At 38.4% G+C, this 26,792-nt stretch overlaps 1 protein-coding gene across 15 annotated transcripts in view; it reads left to right on the top strand.

Moving 5' to 3' along the window:
- Positions 1-26,792, top strand: part of Moe (Moesin) — a 169,949-nt gene that overhangs the window by 78,261 nt on the left and 64,896 nt on the right. Inside the window, exon 1 of one of the 15 annotated variants that reach the window (XM_067105149.1) lies at positions 8,544-8,712. The exons of the other annotated variants lie outside the window; for them this stretch is intronic. The gene's annotated coding sequence lies outside the window, so the exon portion shown is untranslated. Of the gene's footprint in view, positions 1-8,543; positions 8,713-26,792 lie in introns of those variants that run through there. 15 annotated transcript variants of the gene reach the window in all.

Genomic DNA, 26,792 nt, shown 5'->3' on the forward strand with positions numbered 1-26,792 from the left:
TCTCTCTCTCTCTCTCTCTCTCTCTCTCTCTCTCTCTCTCTCTCTCTCTCTCTCTCTGTTGCATAGAATAGATTAAGAGGTGACGTCAGTAGCCCCCGCTCTCTCTCACTCTCTCTCTCTCTCTCTAAAGGTTGGATAAAAAATTTAAAGTGACGTCAAAAAGTAATTTCAATAATGGCACGTTTTCTTTAAACACGTACAAAATCATTAGAGTTCATAAATGCTCTTGTGCGTATGATATTGCCCTCAACACTTTGTAGGTAATATTGATATTCAAGCAACATTTAGTGTCTGCAGTCTTAGGCCAAAGAGTCCATTTAATAGTGGCACCTTTTCTTGAAAGACCTACAGAATCATTAGAATTCATAACTTTTTAGTTTTCTGTAAAAGAAAGCTATTGAGATGGTTACTTGTCTGTCCGTCTGCACCTTTTCTGTCCGCCCTCAGATCTTAAAAACTACTAGAGGTCAGTTTTTTTTTATTTTATTTAAGGTGAAAGCTAGCCATGATCATGAGTCTGGCAACGCTATAGGAAAGGCCACCACCGTGCCGTGGCTGTAAGTTTCATGGGCTGCGGCAAAGATATTCATGGGTCGTGGCTAAGAGTTTCGTACAGCATTATACGCTGTACAGAAAACTCGATTACGCTGAAGAAACTTCGGCGCATTTGCTTTCAGTATTTTTAGGCAATATTGACGTTCAGGTGACATTAAGTGACTGCGGTGTTAGTGGAGACGGAAAGACGGGCATGTCGGAGTCCGCAAGAGGTATTTTGAAGCCTTCAGACACGAAGTGGGAGCACTTGAGCGAGAGGACCCTGTAACCTCTTATGAAGGGCTCGTAATTTGTAATAACTGTAAAGTTATGTTGAATTTTTTGCGTGTTGAGTTGAAAAGTCCCTCACCAGCAGCTTTTCGAAATCTGCAGTAGTTTTGTTTGTAGCTTCCACGAATAGGGATGAACAGTTTATTTTTTAGTTTTTTATTCTTGGTCATTAGGGTATTCGGTACAGTAAACAGGGCAGGTCGCACCTTGCATGAAGTTCAGTAGATGATTGGTTTCATATTGTTAGCCTTGTACAATTTTTCCTTACGTTCACTGGTGTGTGTGTGTGTGTGTGTGTGTGTTTTAGATAAACTTAAGCGCAGACACGTTTTTGTTGATGAGCAGGATTTGGAATGTCATTGTAGTAAAAAAATTGATATTTTTTATATACAAAAATGGGTAGGTTTTTATCTAGTTACTTAAATGTTATTTATTAAGTTACTAAAGTCGGAATGTTTTATGTCGGGTTATGAAAAATTAAATAATTTAGTCAGGAGAATGTGTGAAGTGATTGTTAAACCAAAAAATTTGCATCTTGAACATTAATCCCACTGTGGCATCAATTCACGATCATAGAAATGGGGGTCATGCAATCCCATGAAAGAACGATTGTGGCAATAATGCATTGAATGCACAACAAAGCTTTTTGTATTCACTCTGTGAGGGGCGGTGTAGGAAAGGGGGTTTAGTTGTTGGGAGGGGGAGAGGCTGTTTGAGAGGAAGCATGGATACCTGATGTGATAACCGGTTTCACCCTATTGAGTTCAGGGTGTGGTTTTGTTGCCTTGCCGTATTTGGCAGATTCCAGAAAGGTAGGGGTAGTTGGTTGGGGGGATGTATTAATGGAGACTGGTGTCTCTTGGATTAGTGTATATGTTGTTGGGTCCATGGACAGGTTGCCTATTTTCTATTTGTATTAAGTATGGTTTTCACTAATGTTGGTCTTAGCCACGTATGATTTCATTCACAACAGAACGGAGGTTGTTTAAGCGGCGTGTGGCAGTAGGCTTTTTTTTTATTGTGTTGCAGGTGAATGGCAATATTTATATTGCGTCTGTTTTAGTAAAGGTTACGGGTGTGTGTTTTTCATTTTTAAATGCCGATCAGAATTTTCGATACACATTCTTCCTTTCAGTTAACCGAAGTTCATTTGTCGAGTGCCACATTTTGAAGTGTATTTCGAGCTTTATTTGGTCGACGATCGGGCTTTTTAAGACCTATAATGTTAATGAATGCATTTGCAAACTTTTTTTTTTGTTATTGGCCATTATTTAGATAATTTATAGACCAATCAAGATAATGTGATGCTAGATTATAAAAAGTGTATATTTTACATAATGTGACTGGTCACATCTTGGCAGTCATTAATGAGTCTCCAGGTGAATTTTCGATTGTTAGTATGAATATTTCATGAAAGCAACTCATATTTGTTTACGCACGTTTCAGCATGGCTTGAATATTTAATGGAGAAACCCCTTTATTTTTTGTTTGTGCGTCCATATGCAAACGAATCACATGCTGTGTCCCACACACACACACACACACACACACACACACACACACATATATATATATATATGTATATTTTTTTTTTTAAGTGGGACACATTGCATTTCTTGCCGTAAGACAGTATTTTTGTCATGGTGTGCGGGAGGGATATTTTGTGACAGGTTGGGTTATTTGTTTGGTAACGTGCGTTTGTTCTTTAAGAAATGTTGTACTGAAGCATATTCAAAATTCAAGTTCTTATACGTTTTCTGAAGTGACCGCATTCTGTTTGTTTAAATGTTGTTGCACTACTTTCTGTTAGACCGTATTCTGTTTGTTTAAATGTTGCACTGTACTTTCTGTTAGGATCGATACTCACTCCCTTGTCTCACTTTTGTATCAGGTTTGGTGAAAGTAAAACAAGTATGCAGGTTTTTACTAAAGCCCAGTTTTCCTATAGTGAACGGGGCTGTTTTATCATTTTTATTAGGGTCACTTACTTTTAATCAGGAGCCCTTTTGTAACGCTATGAAGCAATCCTATTATTTTATATACTTATTTTCCCCCGTCTCTGGTCTGGAGGGAAAACGTGTAAAATAAGACAAACCAGCCAAGGTCTCTGATGGAGGCTAATTTTGAAAGTGAAGCTCATCTGGCTAATGCTCTGTGCATTAAGGTATCGCATTTTGAGAGGAGTTCGTGATATCGCGTGAAAGCTTTCGTGTTATGGACGTATACTCTCAGGGGGCTTACGGCAGAGGTGTAATAAGTTAGTCATTTCTGGTCTCCTCAATGAAGGGATGTTAGTTTTTATTTTTTATGTTTTTTTTGGGGGGGGGGTTGTAATATGCTTCATTATTTTCTGTTGGTTTTGTCTTGTAGATGATATTCAGTTGGAAAATAATTTCCTCGTGATGGGTTCTAGAGCTTAATAGCAAGAATTAAAACGTTAGTGAAGTTGTTTGCATATATGCTTCTTTGATATGATAGTCAGTTGGCAAACAATTTCTTATTGTGGTTACTAGAGTTTAATAGCATTAAAAAGTAAGTGAAGTTGCCTTAGTTCTTTGGGAAAGATTATGATGGTTGTAGTGGATTATGTATATTGTATGCTGCACACACACACACACACACACACACACACACACACACACACACACACACACACACACACACACACACACACACACACACACACAGCGAAGTAGCAAGCACCAACAGCGTTATATATCTCACAAGCAGTTGCACAGACCTTCAGAATCCAGGTAAATTTGTTACCTAATCGGATCCAAAGGACACTTGTCCATTAAGTAGTTAATAACTATCTCGCTCTCCCATCCTCCCTTTTGCAGGAATGTTGAAGGAATGTTGGGGCCAGTGGTAATTGGGGAGGGAGGGGAGGGGTTTAAGGTTGTGGTGGAGGGGGTTGAGTAAGACGGGCAATTGGTGGGGTAGGGGTTAAGGGGTCACCCTTGCTACTCTATAATCAAATCGAGACTGACGTTTATGGCAAAGCTCGAGTATGCATGTTGCTTAGCAACTCCTTCGCTGGAATTTTTGGTTGTTTGCGCGTGCGCTCTTGTTTCCGTGGTATGCGCCTTCATCCTTTGGTTGCTCTGTATTTCCTGGGATTTATTCAGCGTCAAGTATACCTCAGGGAAGTTGGCGATACGGTGCCTACTCATGAGCAATATTGCATTGTTCTCTAGGTGATGTTTGATGTATATATATATATATATATATATATATATATATATATATATATATATATATAAATATATAAATATATAAATAATCAAATATTAAAACAAATATCATGTAACATTCCGATGGTATACTGAATTCTGTATTAAATATTTATGATAATATACTGTATGTGTGAATATAAAAATATTACGAATGTATACGTGAAAAAAAATTATATATGTGTATATAAATTATATATATATACATATATATATATATATATATATATATATATATATATATATATATATATATATATATATATATATATATATATATATATTTACACATACATACTTGCATATACACCATTACATTTCTTAAGTCTTCCTAATCATGTGTTTGTAATTTAGGACGATTTGGTTTGATTTTTGTTACATATGAATTTTTTACTTGATTAGATTCGTTAAGATTGCCGTGCGATATACGTTGAATGTATGTATACCTATGCATATGCATGCCACTCACGTATTTAGAGTACTGTGTGCTGCAGTATTATTGGTGGTTTTTATGCAGATTTGAATCTTCCCAAAATTAGATTATCGTGATCTTGAATCAAATCGAAATATTAAGTTCTTTAGATGGTTGCTTTTGGGTAACTAACCTGATTACGTTGATCTTTGAAAGGAGCTTCAAGTATTAAGATGATTGAAAATTTATTCGAAAAATATATATTTTTTTCCCCGCTTGAGTCGGATTACATGGTTGAATTGGGAAGTAATTCACCAGCGATATTTTTATCGCTTTTGCTTTGAGAAAATAAGATTTATTTGCTTTAATGTTGATGATGATATATAGCTGGACCATGGAATTTAGGTGATGTAATTGCATTTATAGATAAATACTTTAATTACATTTATTTCTTCTTCCGTGAAAAGGACTTTAAAATGGCCTTTTCAGGTTTGTGAATGACATTTTTCCCCTGATACAAAGATAACCGGACAAAATTATACAAACAGTAATACATATACATATATATGTATATATACATATATATATGTATATATACATATATATGTGTATATATATACATATATATTTATATATGTTTGTGTATTTAGTTGGACTCTGTTCCACGATCCATTGTGACTCCGCTGGTCATCTTTGAAGAAAACATCTTATGCTGAACAATATAAAATGGATAGATGCAACACTAGAATTAAAGAACAGGAAAATTTGAAAGCCGTTAGATACAAGATTAGAGATATGTAGTGGCTGAAATTTGGCTCAAGGAAACCCGCATGTAATGGCTTTTGTCGCCTGTGTTTGCAGATGTTATCATTGTGATGAAGGCGCCGTATTTGTGTCATTCATTTGCTTCTGTGTTTCTTTTATATGATATTCAGTTGGGAAACAATTTCCTCTGGAATAGGATGGAATATAGAGTTTAGGCCAAAGGCCAAGCGCCTGAACCTATGAGGTCATTCAGTGCTCTAAAGGAAATCGAGTGTAGGTAGGTTTGAAAGGTGTAACAGGAGGAAAACCTCGCAGGCGCACTTGGAAATAATTATATGGAGCGGGAGGGTAGCAAGATGGAAGAAAGATAGTATGAATGGAGGTACAGTAAAGTGAATGAAAGGGGTTGCAGCTAGGGGCCGAAGGGGTGCTGCAAAGAACCGTCAGTAATGCCTACAGTGCCCCGCGTGATGTGCACTGATGGCCCTACCCCCCTACGGGGACAATTTCCTCTGGATGGCGACTAGAGTTTTATGGAAAGAAATAGAAAGGAAGTGAAGTTGTTTGCTTTTATGTTTCTTGTATATGATATTCAATTGGGAGTCAGCTTCCTTTGTGGATGGGTGCTTGTGTTCAGTAGAAAGAATTAAAAAGTAAGTGAAATTGTTTGTTTATATGTTTCTTTTATATGATATTCAGTTGGAAACAATTTCTTACTTGAGTGGGTACTAGAGTTAAATAGAAAGAGTTAGAAAGTAAATGAAATTATTTCCCTAGCATGTTTCTTTTATATGATATTCATTTGGAAACAATTTCTTATTTGGGTGGGCACTATAGTTAATTAGAAAATTTAATAGAGTTGAAAAGTAAATGAAGTTGTCCTAGTTCACACAGCATCTCATGAGTAAGATGCTCACCAGAGACCATAAATCACGTGCTCGAAACTTTCAGCAGGGTACACATTCCTGCCAGACAGCACACTCCAGTAATAATTAGCATTAGCCAGACGCAGGAATGCGTCGAGTATGCATGGCCTGCTTTCGCTTGCATGAGCACCAGCGGTGTCATTTGATTCATGCAGTTGCAGCTTTGGAAGAGAGAGGCCCTTTCATCACACGAACCGAAATAAATATTTTGATCTACATTTATTTATTTACAGTGTCTGTGACGCGATCAGGGATTGCGTTGAAAGATGTTTGTTTTGACGAGCGTTCGTTACGGCGGGGGAGAATAATGGAAGGGAAGTCTTGTTTATTGCCATTGTATTGCGAGATGGTTGTTCTGCTGGAAGTGGTCATTGGAATGTCAAGAAGAGAATGCATTTCGTTGTTTAGTATGGCACGGGGTGTGCATTTTTAGTTTTTAAGTTATATTAAATTTTGGCGTATTCGTTTTATTGAATACAGGGGCTTTTGTTTTGGAGCAATCTGAAGTTGAGCAATCTTTGTACGTTTGGAAAATTTGTCCTATTTTTTTCCGGATTAGTTTTCTGTAAAAGAGAACCAGTGTGCCGGCTTTGTCTGTCCGTCCGCACTTTTTTCTGTCCGCCCTCAGATCTTAAAAACTAAAGAGGCCAGAGGGCTGCAAATTGGTATGTTGATCGTCCACCCTCCAATCATTAAACATACCAAATTGCAGCCCTCTAGCCTCAGTAGTTTTTTATTTTATTCAAGGATAAATTTAGCAATAATCGTGTTTCTGGAAACTATATTGGATAGGCCACCAACGGGCCGTGGTTAAAGTTTCATGGGCCGCTGGTCATACAGCATTATACCGAGACCACCGAAAGAAATATCTGTTTTCGGTGGCCTTGATTATACGCTTAGGCGGCTGTACGGAAAACTCGATTGCGCCGAAGAAACTTCGGCGCAATTTTTACTTGTTTAATTCATGTAGAGCTTTCTTTCGTGTTTCCTTTTTTTTCGACCTCCTTTCATCCATGCATTCATCTAGTATGTTGTACCTACTTTGGTGTATCTGATTCTGAGCCAAGTCTCTCTCTCTCTCTCTCTCTCTCTGGCTATCCTAAAAGTCTCACATGATCTAACACTGTAGGCAGGTTGCTTTGAACTAGAAGTAGCCAGTGGATGTATTAGATTATGGAAAATTGAAGAAATATCTGAAATTCTTATGTCTGTACATTATGGATTTTACGGCAATAGCAGTTGGTTAGAAATATTTATTGATAAGTATGGTATGATCCATAAGTTAATCTTTTATAATTATATGTGCATCCGTAATAGTTTGTGCCTTACATGATAAGTAATTCATCCCTGATGAGCGTACCTAGAATTTCTCTCTCTCTCTCTCTCTCTCTCTCTCTCTCTCTCTCTCGGGAAAGGGATGTGACAACATTGTTATTCCCAAGTACACACATCCTGTTTGTTTTTTCTATCTCCATCTTTTAAAAAAAGTCATGGACCGGAGATACTTTGCTTTCTCCTCTGTATTTTTCTCGTTTCAAGGCTCGTCTTAATTATGTTGTTCTACCGTGAAAATTAAGTTTGTTGTTGGAACTGCGTTGTTAAGTTGTTTGGTTATGTAGCACTGTGACATGTTGACTGGTGAATTAGTCGGTAATGGTTAAGTAAAATGCACAGGCTGCCTTGATGTATCCTTTGAAATTTGTACATTATTAACAATTACTGTAACGATACTGTACATTATTTACTAACAGCAACTGTAAGGAGTTTAAAAAGAGTTTAAAAAGCACCCCGGTAACCTCGTGTCCCCACGTGGTGTATGGCAAAATTTGGATACCTTACTACCGAGATATCGGCAAAATTGTTGTTGAAATTATTAACAATCCTTTTCAGCAGTAAAGCAAATAAAGACAATAGTAGTGTCAGCGAGTAAAGTATTTTTCCAACGTGCGTTGAAAGCTGATAGGTGGATCAACTGGCTGAGTGCCTTAGTGGTGGAAGGGTGTTGTTCAGATGCTTAGAGAGAATAATAATAACCGCCTGAGCAACGTTTCTTGGACCCGTCGGTGTTTGAACGTATGGCTCGTGGGCTTGTGGTGTAAATTAACTTAACTTAATTTTACAAGGTAGTATAAAGGTAGTTCCTGATACTTTTAAATCCTAAGAATAATGACGTCATTTCTGTTGTTACTGCACAAGCTAACTTCTCATAATATGAACCACGTAATGAAAAGTGGATTCACCCATTGTTGATGTTGCCAAACTGTTTTAGAATCTGGTGAGAGAGCTTCTGACAGCTCTCCTCACCAGTAGGCAGTATAATTTCATTGTTTATTTTTAACCAATACCTCCTGTGGTCACCATTCGATTGCAGCATCGCTGGGCACACTTGCAGTTAGTCGGATCCTCGGGATACAGTTAAAGAAAGTCGCCGCGGCGTTCCGAGTGTGTGATGGAATGTCGGTTAGATGAACACGCTCGTAGTTGAGTCAGCCGCAGCTAGAGGGCACCCCGAAACAACAACGTTTTGAGAGGATGGGAACCGGTGTTGTTGGTTCGTTGGTTTTCACAATTTCTGAATGCCTTGTTCAGTCGGAAATTGGGTTATTTGTTTGGTAGTTTTGAGAATTAGCGGCGGCTATTGTCAAAAGTTTACATAAAGATGAGAAAGAGAGAACTATCACATACACGATGTGAGAGAGAAAGAGAGAGAGAGATTAACTTCATCTATTTTTCACAAGCTGAAAGAGAGATTGCCATTACCTTCTTACGTAATTTTCTTCAGTCTTCTAACTAGTGTAATTGATTGAACTTTTTTCTTATAATATGCTTGCACGTTAATTTGCGTAATTATGCTCTATCAACAGTGGATAAAGTATTTTTGTAGCCACTTCATTATTACAGATGGAGTAATTTTATACACAAGTATGTAAAAGATGGTTGGTATATTTAGCTTGTAGCTTTGATTTTTTCCACATTTTACATCATTCTTTCCCTCCCCCGTTTACTGCCTCTTGACGCGGAAATCCTCGCCCCACCTGGGTGAAGCCATTCATAAGATTCTCTCTCTCTCTCTCTCTCTCTCTCTCTCTCTCTCTCTCTCTCTCTCTCTCTCTCTCTCTCTCTCTCTCTCTCTGAATTAAAGTACCGAGTAGTTTCATGTTATCGTAACACGTCATACAGGTACAATTATGAGAATTCTAAAAGTAGGTTATAGAGTAAACAAAGTGTGATAATAGAGAAGAAAGATATAACAATCGTCATTCTGTTCAAGGAGACAACTTGAAAGTCAAGAGGTAAAATTGAGCCCGATGTTTATGATCTTACTGTATTTATCTTCAGTGTTAATAACGCGCACACGTACGTGTGTGTGTGTGTGTGTATATATATATATATATATATATATATATATATATATATATATATATATATATATATATATATATATATATATATGCGTGTGTGTGTATGTATATTATACATACACATCCATACAAATGTTAAGCCACCAATGTCGTTTAACGAAATTTGTAGCTTAATATTTGTGAATATGAAAATTTCCCGGTGTTTTGTGACGTGTATACGCAACACACACGTGTGTGTGTGTCCATGCGTACTGCATGCTCAGTTTTTCAAAGTACTCGTAAGTATTTTCATTCATGAATAAAATGCCCTTTAAAATCTAATCGCGAAGCAAGGGACAGGGAGTGTGGTTTCATGTAATGTGTATTCATTTTTGATTGCGTGATGAAGATGAATGGAGCTGTCCAAGTAAGCGATAATGAGTCAGCTTTGCCAAGTGCAAACCATTAGCATTTCGTAGATTACACAGTTACCCAACTGTGTGAGAAAGAGCGAGGAGAAAAAGAAGGGGGCGACCCAACTGCGTGAGAAAGGAGAGGAGAAAAAGAAGAGGGCTACCCAACTGTGTGAGAATGAAGGGGAGAAAAAGAAGAGGGGGCAACCCAGCTGTGTGAGAAAGAGAGTGGAGAAAAAGAAGTGGGCGTCCCAGCTAATTTAGAAAGAGAGAGGAGAAAAAGAAGAGCGGGCGACCCAACTGTGTGAGGAAGAGAGTGGAGAAAAAGAAGCTGACGAGCCAGCTGTGTGAGAAAGAGAGAGGAGAAAAAGAAGTGGGCGACCCAACAGTGTGAGAAAGAGAGAGGAGAAAAAGAAGGGGCAACCCAACTGTGTGAGAAAGAGAGTGGAGAAGAAGCTGGCGACCCTACTGTGTGAGAGAGAGGAGAAAAAGAATGGTGGCGCCCCAACTGTGGGATAAAGAAGAGGAGAAACAGAAGGGGGTGACCCAACTGTGTGAGAAAAGTAGAAGAGAAAAAGAAGGGGGCGACCCAACTGTGTGAGAATGAAGGGGAGAAAAAGAAGAGGGGGCAACCCAGCTGTGTGAGAAAGAGAGTTGAGAAAAAGAAGCTGACGACCCAACTGTGTGAGAAAGAGTGAGAAGATGAAGGGGGCCGGGTTCGGAGAGCGATGAATCCTTATTTTGTTCTTTATGGGATTACAATTTAGCTAGTCTTGAAAACACTGGGGAGTAGCGTAATTTTATTCTGGGTATTTTGAAATGATCTCTGTGGGGTATTTTGAAATTCTCTTTCGTGGGTATTTTAACTTTTCTCTTGGGTATTTGGAAAGTATCTTTCTCTTGTGTATTTGGAAATTTTCTCGGGCATTTTGAAATTTTCTCTCTCTCTCTCTCTCTCTCTCTCTCTCTCTCTCTCTCTCTCTCTCTCTCTCTCTCTCTCTCTCTCTCTCTCTCTCTCTCTGAATTAAAGTACCGAGTAGTTTCATGTTATCGTAACACGTCATACAGGTACAATTATGAGAATTCTAAAAGTAGGTTATAGAGTAAACAAAGTGTGGAGAAGAAAGATATAACAATCGTCATTCTGTTCAAGGAGACAACTTGAAAGTCAAGAGGTAAAATTGAGCCCGATGTTTATGATCTTACTGTATTTATCTTCAGTGTTAATAACGCGCACACGCACGTGTGTGTGTGTGTTGAGAATATATATATATATATATATATATATATATATATATATATATATATATATATATATATATATATATATAATGTGTGTGTGTATGTATATTATACATACACATCCATACAAATGTTAAGCCACCAATGTCGTTTAACGAAATTTGTAGCTTAATATTTGTGAATAGAAAATTTCCCGGTGTTTTTGTGACGTGATGAACGTGTGTGTGTGGGTACTGCATGCTCAGTTTTTCAAAGTACTCGTAAGTATTTTCATTCATGAATAAAATGCCCTTTAAAATCTAATCGCGAAGCAAGGGACAGGAGTGTGGTTTCATGTAATGTGTATTCATTTTTGATTGCGTGATGAAGATGAATGGATGGGATAATGAGTCAGCTTTGCAATTGCAAACCATTAGCTAGATTACACAGTTCTGTTGAAAAACGAGGAGAAAAAAGGGGGCGACCCAACTGCGTGAGAAAGGAGAGGAGAGAAAAGAAGAGGGCGACCCAACTGTGTGAGAATGAAGGGGAGAAAAAGAAGAGGGGGCAACCCAGCTGTGTGAGAAAGAGAGTGGAGAAAAGAAGTGGGCGTCCCAGCTAATTTAGAAAAAGAGAGGAGAAAAAGAAGAGCGGGCGACCCAACTGTGTGAGGAAGAGAGTGGAGAAAAGAAGCTGACGAGCCAGCTGAGAAGAGAGGAGAAAAGAAGTGGGCGACCCAACAGTGTGAGAAAAGAGAGGAGAAAAGAGGGGCAACCCAACTATGTGAGAAAGAGAGTGGAGAAGAAGCTGGCGACCCTACTGTGTGAGAGAGAGGAGAAAAAGAATGGTCAACTGTGGGATAAAGAAGAGGAGAAACAGAAGGGTGTACCCAACTTGTGAGAAAAGTAGAAGAGAAAAAGAAGGGGCGACCCAACTGTGTGAGAATGAAGGGGGAGAAAAGAAGAGGGGCAACCCAGCTGTGTGAGAGAAAGAGAGTTGAAAAAGAAGCTGACGACCCAACTGTTGAGAAAGAGTGAGAAGATCGGGTTTTCTTATTTTGTTCTTTATGGGATTACAATTTAGCTAGTCTTGAAAACACTGGGGAGTAGCGTAATTTTATTCTGGGTATTTTGAAATGATCTCTGTGGGGTATTTTGAAATTCTCTTTCGTGGGTATTTTAACTTTTCTCTTGGGTATTTGGAAAGTATCTTTCTCTTGTGTATTTGGAAATTTTCTCAGGCTCTTCTCTCTCTCTCTCTCTCTCTCTCTCTCTCTCTCTCTCTCTCTCTCTCTCTCTCTGATTGATGACTGATATATTCACATCATGATTTGTTTTATTATTTTAAGTAAAAATTAAAAGATGCCTGGGACATTTCTGCCTAATGTTTAATATTGGAATAGGTTATTTCCTATCCTTCAGCGTTGAATCTCTCTCTCTCTCTCTCTCTCTCTCTCTCTCTCTCTCTCTCTCTCTCTCTCTCTCTCTCTCTCTCTCTCTCTCTCTCTCTCTCTCTCTCTCTCTCTCTCTTAGAATGTAAAAAAGATTGTCTCATCCTTCATCAATGAATCTGTAATATATATATATATATATATATATATATATATATATATATATATATATATATATATATATATATATATATATATATATATATATATATATATATATATATATATATATACATATTTTTATGGTATGAAAATGACTTCCGCACTTTGAATTGTTAGCTTGATAGCCATGAAAGGATGTTTGAATGTTCACTTGCAATAGATGTTTATAAAGAACTTGAGTGTTTTGCTAAAAAGATGCTTTGTCATAGCTTTCTCTTTTGGTTAAAAGATCAAGTCGCTCGTACACTTTTCCTGACGTCTTTAGCAATCAGATCTCTCCAAACATGTTGCCAGTATTGGAGGCGGCTTGAAGAATTCGCGTAATTTGAAACGCAATGGCACACACTGTAAAATGTACTCTATGTGAAATATACGTGACTGCAATTACGACAAATTTGTGGAAAATGAGCAAAAAGTTTAGCCACCTCCTACCATCTTCATTCCGGAAATAGGTAGCTTTCCAATGACGCGGTTTAGGGATTTTTAATCCCTTTACTGCCAGGTTTAGGAATTGTCTTCCTCCGTCTGTTTTTCATCTAGTTCTTATAACCTTTCTTTTTTCAGAAGGCAGACATATCGCACATTCTTCCGATTATATTCGGGCCTGGGCTAGGAAGATGTGTCAGGTTCTTTGTCATACTGGACAAGGACCTTGTTCCCTGTCACACTGGATCCCGTAGGGGGATAGTGTCGTCAGTGCACCACATATGGTTCACTGTAGGCATTACTTAAGGGTCTTTGCAACGTCCCCTCGGCACCTGCTGCAAACATATCCATTGTGTATACTGTACCTCCGTTCATATTCTCTGTCTTCCATCTGACATTTCACCCTCTCTAACATTTGTTTCATAGCGCGACTGCGAGGTTTTCCTCCTGTTACACCTTTCAAACCACCTTAGTGTCAATTTCCCTTTCAGCGCTATTCTGCTAATTTCACACTAAACCTAAGTGCCAAAAAATGTGCTTATGGACGATCAACTTGAAAATTACAAGCACGAAAGTCCCGAGGGTAAGAAACCGCTGGTGAATATTTTTCCATCCTTGTAGACATGTTAATACACGTTAATATGCTGGTTCCGTGTGAGTCGTTTAGGGAGAATTATGAATCGCATGTGAACATTGTTAAGTGCTGCTGTCTTGGCTGACTCAACTTTTTAATGTTTACAGCATGGAGGAACGACACTTGGAAGTGTTTTCTCTCTCTCTCTCTCTCTCTCTCTCTCTCTCTCTCTCTCTCTCTCTCTCTCTCTCTCTCTCTCTCTGGGGGACCTGTGTTCGTTTCTCGTGACGGAGTAACAGATGGTATAGTTCTCAGTAATCCAGTATGCCTCTGTTAACCTAAATAGTGAGTAATGTATCTAGCTGTTAGTCGACTTGTGTGGATTGCAGCTGTGGTGGAGAGGATAAGAAAAAAAAACCACTGGGCTTACATTCATTGATTCGTCAAGGTCTTTACCATCAAATCGGGACGGCAACCATGCATGTGATTCTCTCTCTCTCTCTCTCTCTCTCTCTCTAAGAATGAATAACATGTTTGGATTAAGGATTAACTTGCTTGAAAAAACTTGTAAATGGCTAAGAATAATATATGGTCTTACATGCGGCCATCATAATCTGAGCAATGAAATTGAATTTCAAAAAATCAAATTACCTTATTGCTGCACATTGGAGGTTAGAGTGTGGATGAAAACATTCAAAGTATATTAATTCATTTGTGCCTTCCCAGTTTATAGAAATCGAAACAGTCTGAACGGTACTTACATTAGAATCTAAAGGGCCAACGAAGACGACTAAATGTATATCTGTATTCAGACGTGACGTCAGACCTGCTTCCTAGAGCTGATAACCAAACAAACAAGAATTCAGTGTCTTTGGAGAAGTAAAAATTGAACGGGGACGTTTCACTTCACACATACAGAAATGATGTCAGGTTCTGTTCCGGATGTGTGTGTGTCTGTTTCTGAGACGACTTCCATTTTGTGCGAGGAAATCGTTCTCTCTCAAGACGGGAGATTACTCATCGGTACATGAGACACAGCTGCTTGTTTGTGAATAGACTTAGAGGGATCTATATATAGCCGTAGACTCCTTACGGTACAGTAATCTCGGAGTACATCTTGAGGGCACCGTTTTCTCCTCAGTGCTCTCTCGTTCTTTTCCTCTCACGGATGTTTTCCCGTAAGGGGGTTGGTGCCGTCAGTGCACCTCAAGCGCGGTGCACTGTAGGCATTACTTAAGGTTCTATGCAGCGGCCCTTCGGCCCCTAGCTTATAACCCCTTTCATTCCTTTTACTGTACCTCCATTCATATTCTTCCATTTTTCCATCATCTAACAACTGTTTCACAGTGCAACTGAGAGGTTTTCCCCCTGTTACGCCTTTGTAACCCTTTATTCTCAATTTTCCTTTCAGCCCAGAATGACCTCATAGGTCCCAGTGCAAGGCGTTCGGCCTAAATTGTATATTCTCTCTCCCTTTCGCGGATGTTTTAACAGACTTGGTTCGTGCTTCGTACATTATGATGCAAATGTTTTTGTACAAATAATTGATATTCCTTCATAATTAACCTCCGTTCCTTCCCTCATGTTTACAATATGTATACAGCAATAAAGATATTGTTTTCGCACTCATTTTCGTTCTGCGTTTGTTCGATTTGTGTCGTAACCGTTGTCCTCTGAGTCATCGTGTTACATTTACATAGATTATTTACCCCCCCCCCCGGGAGGCGAAGTATGGCCTCACCGGTTGAGAAGGGGAGGGGGAGGGGGACCAACGGGTAGTGCGATTATAAGCATGTGGGACTTAAGCGAATTGTTGTTGCTTTCAATGCTGGTCGCTTTTGGGTTAGTTGCAAGTAAAGGAGGTGCACGTTTTGAAGTGTTTCACAGAAACATATTGCTGTTTCATTTTTAATGCTTTATTCTGTATTCTTTTTTGGTGTCCTCCATTTGGTACCTTCTGGATTCTTGTGTTTCTTCATTCTATACTCTTGACTGATTTCTTCAGTTTGGTAAAATACATGTGAATTTTCATTCGGTACTTCTCTTTGCTGCAAGTTGTGAAAATTATCAGTTGCAAGCTCCACCTATACTACTACTACTACTACTACTACTACTACTACTACTACTACTACTACTACTACTACTACTACTACTACTATAATAATAATAATAATAATATTATAATAATAATAATAATAATAATAATAATTGTTGTTGTTGTTGTTATTATTAGCATTTACTGTCTAGATGTTCGGATGAGCTAGAAAGTTAGGTACCGTGGAAGTACGTGAAACGTTCGTGATTTCTATTGACGGTGTTGCCATAGAGCTGATATGGATCAGGGGAGTGTTTCGTGGTGACGAAATGTCTCCAAGAATCTGGCGTGACTTTAGATAATAAAAAAAAAAAAATTAACATGCTTACGAAATGAAGCCAGAAAGGAAATTAAGCCACGGGGTCTTTTAATATCTCTGCTGTCAGGATTTTTGGTGTTGTCGTTGATCCAAACATCCTGTCTGGGGAGACATATTTACAGCTGGTGTCCGTTTTGTACTAATTTTAGGGTGATTGTTATAGTTGCTCCTGTTTCTTGTTTAGTTACTGACGTAGGAACCCTATATGCTTGTCATTTTAACATCACCGTAATTGGTACTTATATTTTTATTAAATGACACAAGAAATTAACATTTATAAATTACCAGTAGAAGAAAAATATGAACGAATTTGTGGAACTCCCACCTATGACATAAAAGCTTTGTTGAATATCCTAAAGCTGTCTTGCATTACTTGACTGTCGACAGTGTAAGCGATCACATTTTCGACCTGATAACACTTCCTCTTGTAGTCAGTGCTCTCTCTCTCTCTCTCTCTCTCTCTCTCTCTCTCAGAATGATACTGGTCCTAAGTACCCCACTTACCCTTGTGATGATAAGGGTTAGGTTATTCAATTCCTTTATTAGTATTGAGAGAGAGAGAGAGAGAGAGAGAGAGAGAGAGAGAGAGAGAGAGAGAGAGAGAGAGAGAGAGAATTTCCTCCTCATTTCAGTATCCCATTCTATCCCTGTATGAGAAGCTCGCTTGTTTGAAAGCTCACTATCAAGTTACACTTTTGAAGTTAGGTTGGGTGTCATAATCTTTTCGTTCCTCGTCATTGTTGTTGTGGTGTTAGATAGACTTTGCGTTTATGAGATTCAAAGCCTTTTGTTGAGGAGACCACGTTGAGAACCTTGGCTCCTTCAGCATCCTACCATTGTTCGAAGTGTTGTGCATTTTATAAAATCAACACGACTGTCAAGTGCTGCCTGAGAGTGCGAGATATTGTTTGTATGTTAGGTGTTACGTGGGATTGCCTCAGGTTTCATGGTGAACAAAAATAAGTTTGTTCAGAAAAATCATTCATCCTTCAGAAATCTGTTTGTTTTCATTTATAGAAAGGCAGTGTTAAGTGAAAAGTTGTGATTCGAAAATCACTTTAAGTAATATGATTTTTTCACTATGCAAAAGTAAAGAAATGGGTTGAAAATCCTTAATCAGATCCTGTCAAGAAGGATACGTCATTAGAAGTAGTAATAACTAGTGAGGACAAATTTATGTAGCCCAGAGTGAACATGTCCACTACTCTTGAGGCTTTGAACTGTAAGTTAGTATAAAAAATGAACAAGAAAACGTCTTTAGCTCTAGGTACCAGGGAAGAAATTAAAATCACAATTTCACACATTTGCAGTGTGTTAATTACAGTTACAAACATCTATATAGTATGCTTAAAAAAAATTAATGGCATGTACAATTTAGTATGTTACTATACCATAGCTAAAGCAAACAAACGTGTTTCTTGTATCGTGAGTTGTACCTTTGAAGTAACTTTTCACTTACACATCACGTGTCTCGAGTTACAAAAAGTGAGAGGCTTTCATTTGTTATGTTACAAAATTGCCAAAGCCGCATTGGGCATAGTAAACAGGGGCATGAGTTGCTCGGTACTGTACGTCTCAGAATGACAATTCTGTCCTGTTATGAAGTAGTATATTTCCGCGTTTGTGTGTATTGTTATTGTATCTAGCTGTAACCCATGAAAGCTCTTGGAAGAGGATCCCTGTGGCTTGGCTATTAATGTAGCTGCTTTACCGTACGTGGACACAACTTCCCTTGCTACACGGCATTGCTTGATATTCCCTTAGATACAGTTGTAATTGTGACAGTTTGAAAGTCTGCTGGTTTGACAAGTCCTTCATCATCCCCACATCTCAAATTCTGTGGCCCTCTTCAGATCTCTGTGTTTTACAAATCAAGTTTTTCAGGTTTCGAACAGAAAGGTTGTTGCCACCGAAGGGGACTTCAAGTCCATTTACATTATTAACCCGCTTAGATTCGCCAGCGTTTGGCTGCTTGATCCTCCTCGTCGTTGTAAATTTAGATTCAAATGCATTTTGCTCAAGTTAGTCGAGTTAATTTTAGTAGAGTCTCTAGAAGGCAGAGATCAAACGCTCTGTTTTCAATAATTAGTTATGCTCTTCTTAAAACTTAAGCGTGAAGGTTCATACTTCGATGAATTTTACTATTTTATTCACTTTGCCCAAGTGCCTTTCGTTGCTAAGAAATATTTTATGGGCGTTTATGGTGTGTCGCATAAAAAGAGAAACGCGTTTTAAATACTTTTCCCTAATTAGAACATCTTAGAGACGTTGAACTCTCGCTTGTTGCAGCTGGCACTGATGATACATGTTCTAAAAACTATTCTGTATTCATGTTGAAGACAATGTTGAAGAGCTTTTGACAGAACGGATTAATTATGCGTTGGCTGTTGAAAAGTTGTCATGTTTTAACCAGCAGTGTCTTCAGATGTTTTAGTTTTGGAATATTTCTGGTGACTGTGTTCACAGATATTTAGTAAAAATATTAATTGTAAGGTTTAGCGTATTCAGGTGCTTGTTAACGGACTTTCCTGATCTTTGAAATATTTTTTATGTTTTGCCTGCTATTGAGAAGCGCCAGAATAGGGTTTTTTTTTGTTGTTGTTGCAAAACTGTTGTTGACAGACACATTGTGCATCGTCCCCGAAAAAAAAGTGGAAAGGTTGACAGAAACATCGGCAGGTGGCTATGCTTGTGTAAATGCTAGACAGTAGTATGTTCTGTCCATTAAGTGTTTTGCCTGACAGTATTGAGAAGCGCAAGAATACTGTAGGTCCTGTGTATTCAAGTGCTTGTAAACGGCTTTTCTTTGAATTTTGTAATATCTTTTAGGTTCGCCTGCTATTGAGAAGCGGCAGAATAGGCTTTTTCCGTTGTTGCAAGATTATTGTTGACAGACATTGTGCATCGTCCCCGAAAAAAAAAGTGGAAAGGTTGACAGAAACAAGGGTAGGTGGCTAGACAGTATGATGATGATCTGTCCACTAGGTGTTTTGCCCGACAGTAGACACGATTATGCATTGCGTGGTGTGGAGAGAAGTCGATTTTGGGTCTAAGTCACGTGCCGGGAGGAGCTGTGTGGGATTGTATGTTAATGGACACCCGGCCGTCCTTCGCGCATGTATCTCGAGTGGTAGCCCAGGATATTAATGATCGAGGTCTCGTTTATTCTGGTGGGGACCCGATATTGTATAACAACGGTACCATACTACCGGTCATCTTTGGCTGACGTAAGAAAGTTCTCGTTTTCATGCTATGGAGATTCTTCTGATGCGTCAAGGACTTACTAAAGTATTACTCGGCCTCTCATACCCTAAGGAATCAGGGTATCTGGAGATCTTGCTTATTTTTCTGCTTCTCCTTCGCTGAACTACGTTTATCGTTGGGTATTCAGACCTTTCAGTTACAGTATATGAATTTCCTCATTTGTAAGTCGTTCCTCTCTTCTCTCTCTCTCTCTCTCTCTCTCTCATACTTCAAATATTTTTCTCGGTAATATCTCTCAGGTTCTCGAAATTCTCTGATCAGACAATCAGCAGGCTCTCAAAGATCTCTCTCTCTCTCTCTCTCTCTCTCTCTCTCTCTCTCTCTCTCTCTCTCTCTCTCTCTCTCATACTTCAAATATTTTGGAACGGTAATATCCAACGCAGGTTCGAATTAGCGAAATTCCAACAAAGGCTGATCAGACAATCAGCAGGCTGTACAAGATTTGGAATTCAATAAATTTGAATTGCACACGAAAGTAATTTTAAACTATACGAAATCCAAATTCGATCTGTTACTCTGTGGACATGAATCGTGGTATGACCATGAAACTATATGTAATGTTTTCCTTTTTGATAAATCTTTTAAGAAGAGTATTGTGAGTCAGATGGTAGGATAGAGATAAAAGAAATAACGGAAGTTTCATATGCAGATGAGATAGTGGGGAAGGTAGAGGGAGATGCCCTTCCCACAAGAAGTGGGAGACAGACGAGGAGCAAGATATTACAGAGGCCCTTCGTCTCACAAGATGCTGGAGGCGGTGATGATGATGGAGGTTTATTTGTTTGTAATGTTTTGTGAATAACACAGACAACAGTATGCTGAGATTCGCTGCACAAAAAAAAAAGGCAAATGAAATTGTCTAAACATTTTCCTTTTACTTACCATGACCCTTACAGGCATTGTACTCAAGGTCTCTTGCAGTTTCATCCGTAGGGTTCAGATTCCACAACTTTCAGTTTTTTCAATCCTTTGTTTCTCTCTTGGCCTCCTTGAGAGCACTTGAGGTGACCGTAAACTTGTGCTTCCACACAAGGATATTTAGATACTATCTAGTGTTGGTTCTTCGAAGAGTTCTGGATGGTCATGGCTACTGCTGTTTCCATGTGTATAAATTCTGTAATGTTTGAAGGGAACTGTCTTGACAAACTTGACCAATGGGTTTGAAATGGCCGGGTGACTGCTTGCTTCCCCTTGTCTCTGTCCCCCTTAGGGGGTAGTGCCGTTAGTGCACCTCATGCGGTGCACTGTAGGCATTACTTAATGTTCTTTGCAGCGTCCCTTCGGTCCCTAGCTGCAACCCCTTTCATTCCTTTTACTGTACCATCGTTCATATTCTCTGTCTTCCATCTTACTTCCCAACCCCTTTTAATAATTAATTCGTAGTGCAAATTCGAGGTTTTTCCCGTTACATCTTTCAAGCCTTTCAACTGTCAATTTCAGTTTCAGCGCTGAATGTCTTCCAAAGTCCCAGCGCTTGGCCTTTGGCCTAAATTCTATGTTGAGTCTGTTGCACTTGGTGTCGAGAGTGTTCCAGCTTTGGAAAGGGGCTTCCTCTCGAGTGCCAAGGTGAAGAGGGTTCTCTTGAGGGAACGTTATATGCAAATCAGGTAGACTAGTTATATGTATTGAAGAAGCTAGTCTTCTTCAAAAATGAGTTTTATGAATTTAATGTATAAAAATGTTTATCAAATCCGAATGGGTTGAATTATTTGTTCTTCGCTTTTAAGATTTTATATTTCCGTACAAGAATTTGCCACCAAAACTTAATCTCCTGCGTGGATGCGAATTTCACGCCAGATTAAATAATCGAAATAAGGTTTTGACCTTGAGCTTTTCCGAAGTCCCAAGGCAAAATGCAAACAACCCCCCCCCCCGATTGCTTGAAAATATTTCTTTGGGTGTTGTGGCGACATGTCCAGAGTGATGGGTGTTATTTCCCTGGGGTGTGGAAAGTCTCCTCACAGAATATTAGTTGCCAAGTGCTCAAGCTTAAAAGGTCAAGTGGATCTAAAATATTCTCGTCTGGCAACATTGGCACGTCCGAATTTTATGTTTATATTTTTTCACACTGCGGAATACTGAATGTATTGAGTAATAATGGCTGTATTTATGCGTTATGGTATGGTATGGTATGTATGTTATGTTATGTTATGTTATGGCGAATAATTTTTCAAGATGATACACCTTTAATAATAGGCTTTGCCCGCTCCTTTGCCCACCAGACCATTTTATTGTGTGATCCACCAACATAAGTGAAGCACAGTGCCCTTGGAAACATGTCGGTTAAAAGAATTGCTTATGTCCATATCGTTAGGTAGGATTAATATGTGCACAGAGAGAGAGAGAGAGAGAGAGAGAGAGAGAGAGAGAGAGAGAGAGAGAGAGAGAGAGAGAGAGAGAGAGGCATATCTTCCAAGCTTTGCATTGGAAGCCGGGAGTTGGGGGATCGTTGACGTTATGCTTATATTTAGCCTTTGGATTGTGCAATAGGTGACATGGTGGTGAACGGTGTTTGCACAAAATGCAATGCTTAGAAGAACTGTACAGCATATCTCTTCCAGCAGGTTTAGAGAAATTCTCTCTCTCTCTCTCTCTCTCTCTCTCTCTCTCTCTCTCTCTCTCTCTCTCTCTCTCTCTCTCTCTCTCTCTCTCATGTATTCAGGGACATTGAGGAGGGACGAGTTGTTCCCCAGGGGAAAATTGTTTACGGTAGTGACACGGCAGAATTGTAAATATTTGACAGAAGTATGGTCATGGCACTCCTCTTACTTTCTCGTGCATAATATTGGTCTGTTTGTAGAACGTCTTGAAAAAAATCCAAGTGTATTCAGGGTTTCATTCGACATTTTAGATATTAATAAGAATATTGTGGCTTGAGAGGCTTGTGTGTGTCTGTATATATGTATATGTAATGTATATGTATATATATGTGTGTGTGTATCAGGGTTTCATGCAACATTATAGTTATTGGTAAGATATTTTGGCTGGAGAGCCTTTGTGTGTGTGTGTGTGTGTGTGTGCGTGTGTGCTAGTTTGGTCTTATAATATGTGGATTATTTCTTCCATTTTTAATTAAATTGAAATAAAAAATCAAATTAGATATTCAGTTTTCTCACCTTCTATTGGTTTGATATGCCGCTTTGATTGCGCTTGTATGTATGCTGCCTAAGCACATTTAAACCAGTCCTAATTTGTTTTTTGACTTAGCGGTTTGCTTAAGTTTGAACCAAAGAAGTAGAGCGTGATTTTACACTCGTTGGGCAGTGTTTTAATTTTGTCGGTCCAAATAAAGGCTAAATTCCCACTTTACATTAACATGCTAATTAACCAACTGATTGTAAATATGCTAATGAAATGCACAGCTTCACACAAAAGGAGGAAGTGCTGCATTTGGAACAAAACGAGTGAGGCTAAACTACACGCAAGTTGTAAAAAGAAGATTAATTGGGTTTTAATGCGTTAAAAATTCTCTCTCTCTCTCTCTCTCTCTCTCTCTCTCTCTCTCTCTCTCTCTCTCTCTCTCTCTCTCTCTCTCTCCATTGAAGATATATATTGCCGCAAGAATGGCTAGTTGTAACTAATCATGTTGAAACTGTTTTAAGGGTACGGAGATTTTATGCCACCCAAAAATATACGTACAGTATATATAATATATATTATATATATATATATATATAATATTATATAATATATATATATATGTGTGTGTGTTTATAGTTTTTTCCGACTTTGAAATATCACTTTATGCACAGAAATATTATAATTCTTTTTACTTTTTTTCTGGAAATGATAGTAAGATGTAGCATTGACACCGTTTAACATTTTTGAAGTGACCTACTTTGCGTTTGTTCCTATTCTTTCACTGTCTTCTTTGGTCGACAAAGATCAGAGTTAATATAAATTACACGTACACCCTTGCCTTATTTATATGTATGGCATGGATGCGTGTTTCAGAGTTCCAAAATAACCAGAAAGATTTGAAGAAAGTTTAAATCTGCTCTTTTCAGACAATGGTGCTGTGTGTTTATCGTCGGATCTTATAATGATTTTTTTTTAAATCTTTTGTTTCTTGTCTGTAGATACCGTATTCGTCTTCCCCTCATACGAATATTTCTCCTGTTAACAAGCAATGTTGCTCATTTGTTAAATAATTCTGTTACATCACAAGTTACCCACTGGGATACCTGTATGAGGGATAGACCTTTCCCGTTCAGGATAAAATTACTGGATTTTATCTGTTCCTTTTCTTATGAATTTGAGAAATTTTTATTATTAAATCTTATTGTGTATTATTAGGAAAGCGTTATTCCAACATTCTTGAATCGTTAACTTGTGTACGTACTTATAAGTTACTTTTTCTTTGAATTTGAGAAATGATTATTAAATATTATTACGTATTATTGTGGAAGCTTTATTCAGTGTTTCTTGAATCGTCACTTGTGTAAGTTCTTATATTGTCGCGTGATTGTACACGTGATGTCCTATTTTTACTGAACAACATCGGAAGGGAAGAGGAGGGCCTGGTGTGGCTGGCGACTTGTCACACACCTGCTTGTTTCATGTTCCAGTGCGTGATGTATGAACGCCTTGGCTGTGACAGGTCTGCCTTGCGTTAGGGGGTTTTGTCGATCCCATAGTCCTGGCGGAGAGGACTTTTGTTATTCACCTTCCTGCTTTTCGTTGTGGAATTATTATTATTATTATTATTATTATTATTATTATTCTCTCTCTCTCTCTCTCTCTCTCTCTCTCTCCATCCGTTCTTTCAAAAATTCCAAATATGCATTTATTATAACCATTCTCGTATTTTTCAAATTAAATTACGTGTTTATCATTCTCTCTCTCTCTCTCTCTCTCTCTCTCTCTCTCTCTCTCTCTCTCTCTCTCTCTCTCTCTCTCTTGCCCTGAAGCTCGCTGGACTTGAAACTGAGGAGACCCCTGTTCGATCTTGGAAAGAGCAGAAAAAATGAGCTTGTTTTAATCCAATATCTCTTATTGACTCAGGTAGTGAATTAGGTGCCTGGTTTTGAGTCGACGGGTAATTGATTTTTTGTAAAATATTGTAAATGAAGCAAAACTTTACCATGACGAGGTGATCCTTTCACCCACTTCTAGGAACATTTTGTGTCATTTGGAATTTTATTAAGAAGAAAACTCTCGAAGCTATGAACTAATGGATTAGCATAAGTATTTTCTAACAGATTTTGTAGCTAAAGCCTAATGCTCTAAATGGTCATAGGTTTTTGTCATGTTATTTTGGGGGCGGGTATGGGGAGAGGCTTAATTTAGCCCTTCCTGTTGCCGCATTCATCAAGTTTTTAGTGCCGTTACTTCAGGACGAAAGTACCCATTAAATCCGCAATTTGTGGCGAGCCTTATCACTTCCAGGGCCTAATCCGTATTGATTTTGTGCCTAATCCTGACACGTTCCTCTTGAGGAAATTTGACATTCATGACATTTAGTATTTTAATGATGGGTGTCCAGCTCCCTGTGTTCACGTGCCTTGCTCCCGTCACTATACATGCTCCTATTTTTTTTCTTCAGTGAAGTAGGCTATTGCATGCTGCGTTTATATGTAGTTGCGTAACACACTAGCCCCTTTATTCGAAAGCGGTTTTTATCGCGTTCAGTGCATGCTTACTGAATTTTTCGTGCCTAGGAAATGGTGACATCTGGACAGCGTAAGGCAGAAATATCTGCTGCTGTCTTGTTACTGTTGTTAATATGTATGTCGTTAAGCACACACGCACTCATTCATGGTGTGCATGTATGAATGTGATCGAAGTGGAAGTAGATATTTTAATGCTGCGAGAGTTCATGCAGAACACTTAATGAAGAGTTCCAGTGGTTTTGTTAAAATGTCTGTAAACTTGTAACTTAGGTGGATGTGGTAATCTTCATTTATAGATTAACTTATTGCAATTTCATCTTTTTTCACAAAGGTTTGGTTGTGCTTAACAAAGTTCATTTTTTTTCTGTTCATGAATGTGGTAATTTGTATTGTGCGGAACAGTCATCTATAGTCACCAAACGTTGTTGATTTTTCAGTGGTGAATATTGAACGGTTCTGTTGCTTTTAGCATTTACTGCGCAAGCAGTGAAAGAGCTAGTTCAATAGTATGTTCACGTTGAAAGAGCTCTTAAATTAACGGAATTTAATTAAGTGAACGACTTCTTTAGCTTTCATCATTAGCTTATTGATATGTAGCGCTCTCTCTCTCTCTCTCTCTCCCAGGTCCAGGTAAAACAGCATTGCAGACTCTATCATGGTTCCTCCCTTCCTTTCCAGTAACCTGCAGAATCATCTCCCTTCGTTCTTCTTAGTCACTGCAGTTTATTTTTTATTTTGTAAATTAATTTTTTATATACTGTACATTCGTAGTATCGTGGGTGTCTCTTTTTAGCGATTTTTTAAATACATATCTTTTTCATGTATAGACAAAAGGGTTTGTGAGTTTGAACAGATGGGTGAAATGGTTGGTCCTTTGGTTTTGAAATTATTTTTGACAAACTCGGATGCGATAAGGTTGTCAAACCCCCACCCCTGACCCTTTATCTCACCCGTCCCCCTTCCCTTTCATACCCCACGTTTAATTTATCAGTTTCCATTAGGAAGCTCTCTCTCTCTCTCTCTCTCTCTCTCTCTCTCTCTCTCTCTCTCTCTCTCTCTCTCTCTCTCTCTCTCTCTCTCTCTCTCTCGAACAGAGCTTAATTTATAATTAGACTTTTTTAAGGTGCGTTTTTTCTTGCTATAAATAACAAAGGCAATTAATCAACCAATCCGTCGTGTTGGCCTTGTAGTTTTCTTTGTAGGTAATTTTAAGCTATCAGGGCCATGCAAGTTAAAAAAAAAAATGTCTTAAACTGCTTCTTACACTTATCTTCCTTTAATGAACATTAATCTCGATTCGCCAGTTGCATGGGTTTTAGTAACGAAGGTGATTTTATAAATTTATCGTGTTAACACACGGAACACAGAATTTCGTTATGATCATATTAGTGCCATGAATATTATTGTGTAATTTATTTAATCCATATGTTAATAATCATTCATGTCTTGGGCTGCTCCGTGCCGGAATGCATACAGTAAGTGAATGAGATTTCCAAATATGTTCGGCTTTTTTTGTCGGTTTAGCACTCCTAGCGTTTCTGTTGCGTGTTATTAATATGGGATTAGGACACCTAAAGGCGATAAGAATACTGGAGACGGCCAATTATAACACTTGTGAAAGACGATTAGAGTATATAAAGGTTAATAAGGACACCCACGATATGTGATGAGAAAACATATGGGCCATTAACGTGAGTCAGGCGAATGGAGGGATAATTTGGACCGAGTAAAGCTAGTTAAATTCATTAGCAGGG

Source organism: Macrobrachium rosenbergii, chromosome 6, assembly GCF_040412425.1.
Source record: "Macrobrachium rosenbergii isolate ZJJX-2024 chromosome 6, ASM4041242v1, whole genome shotgun sequence".
In the NCBI taxonomy this organism is placed as follows: domain Eukaryota; kingdom Metazoa; phylum Arthropoda; class Malacostraca; order Decapoda; family Palaemonidae; genus Macrobrachium; species Macrobrachium rosenbergii.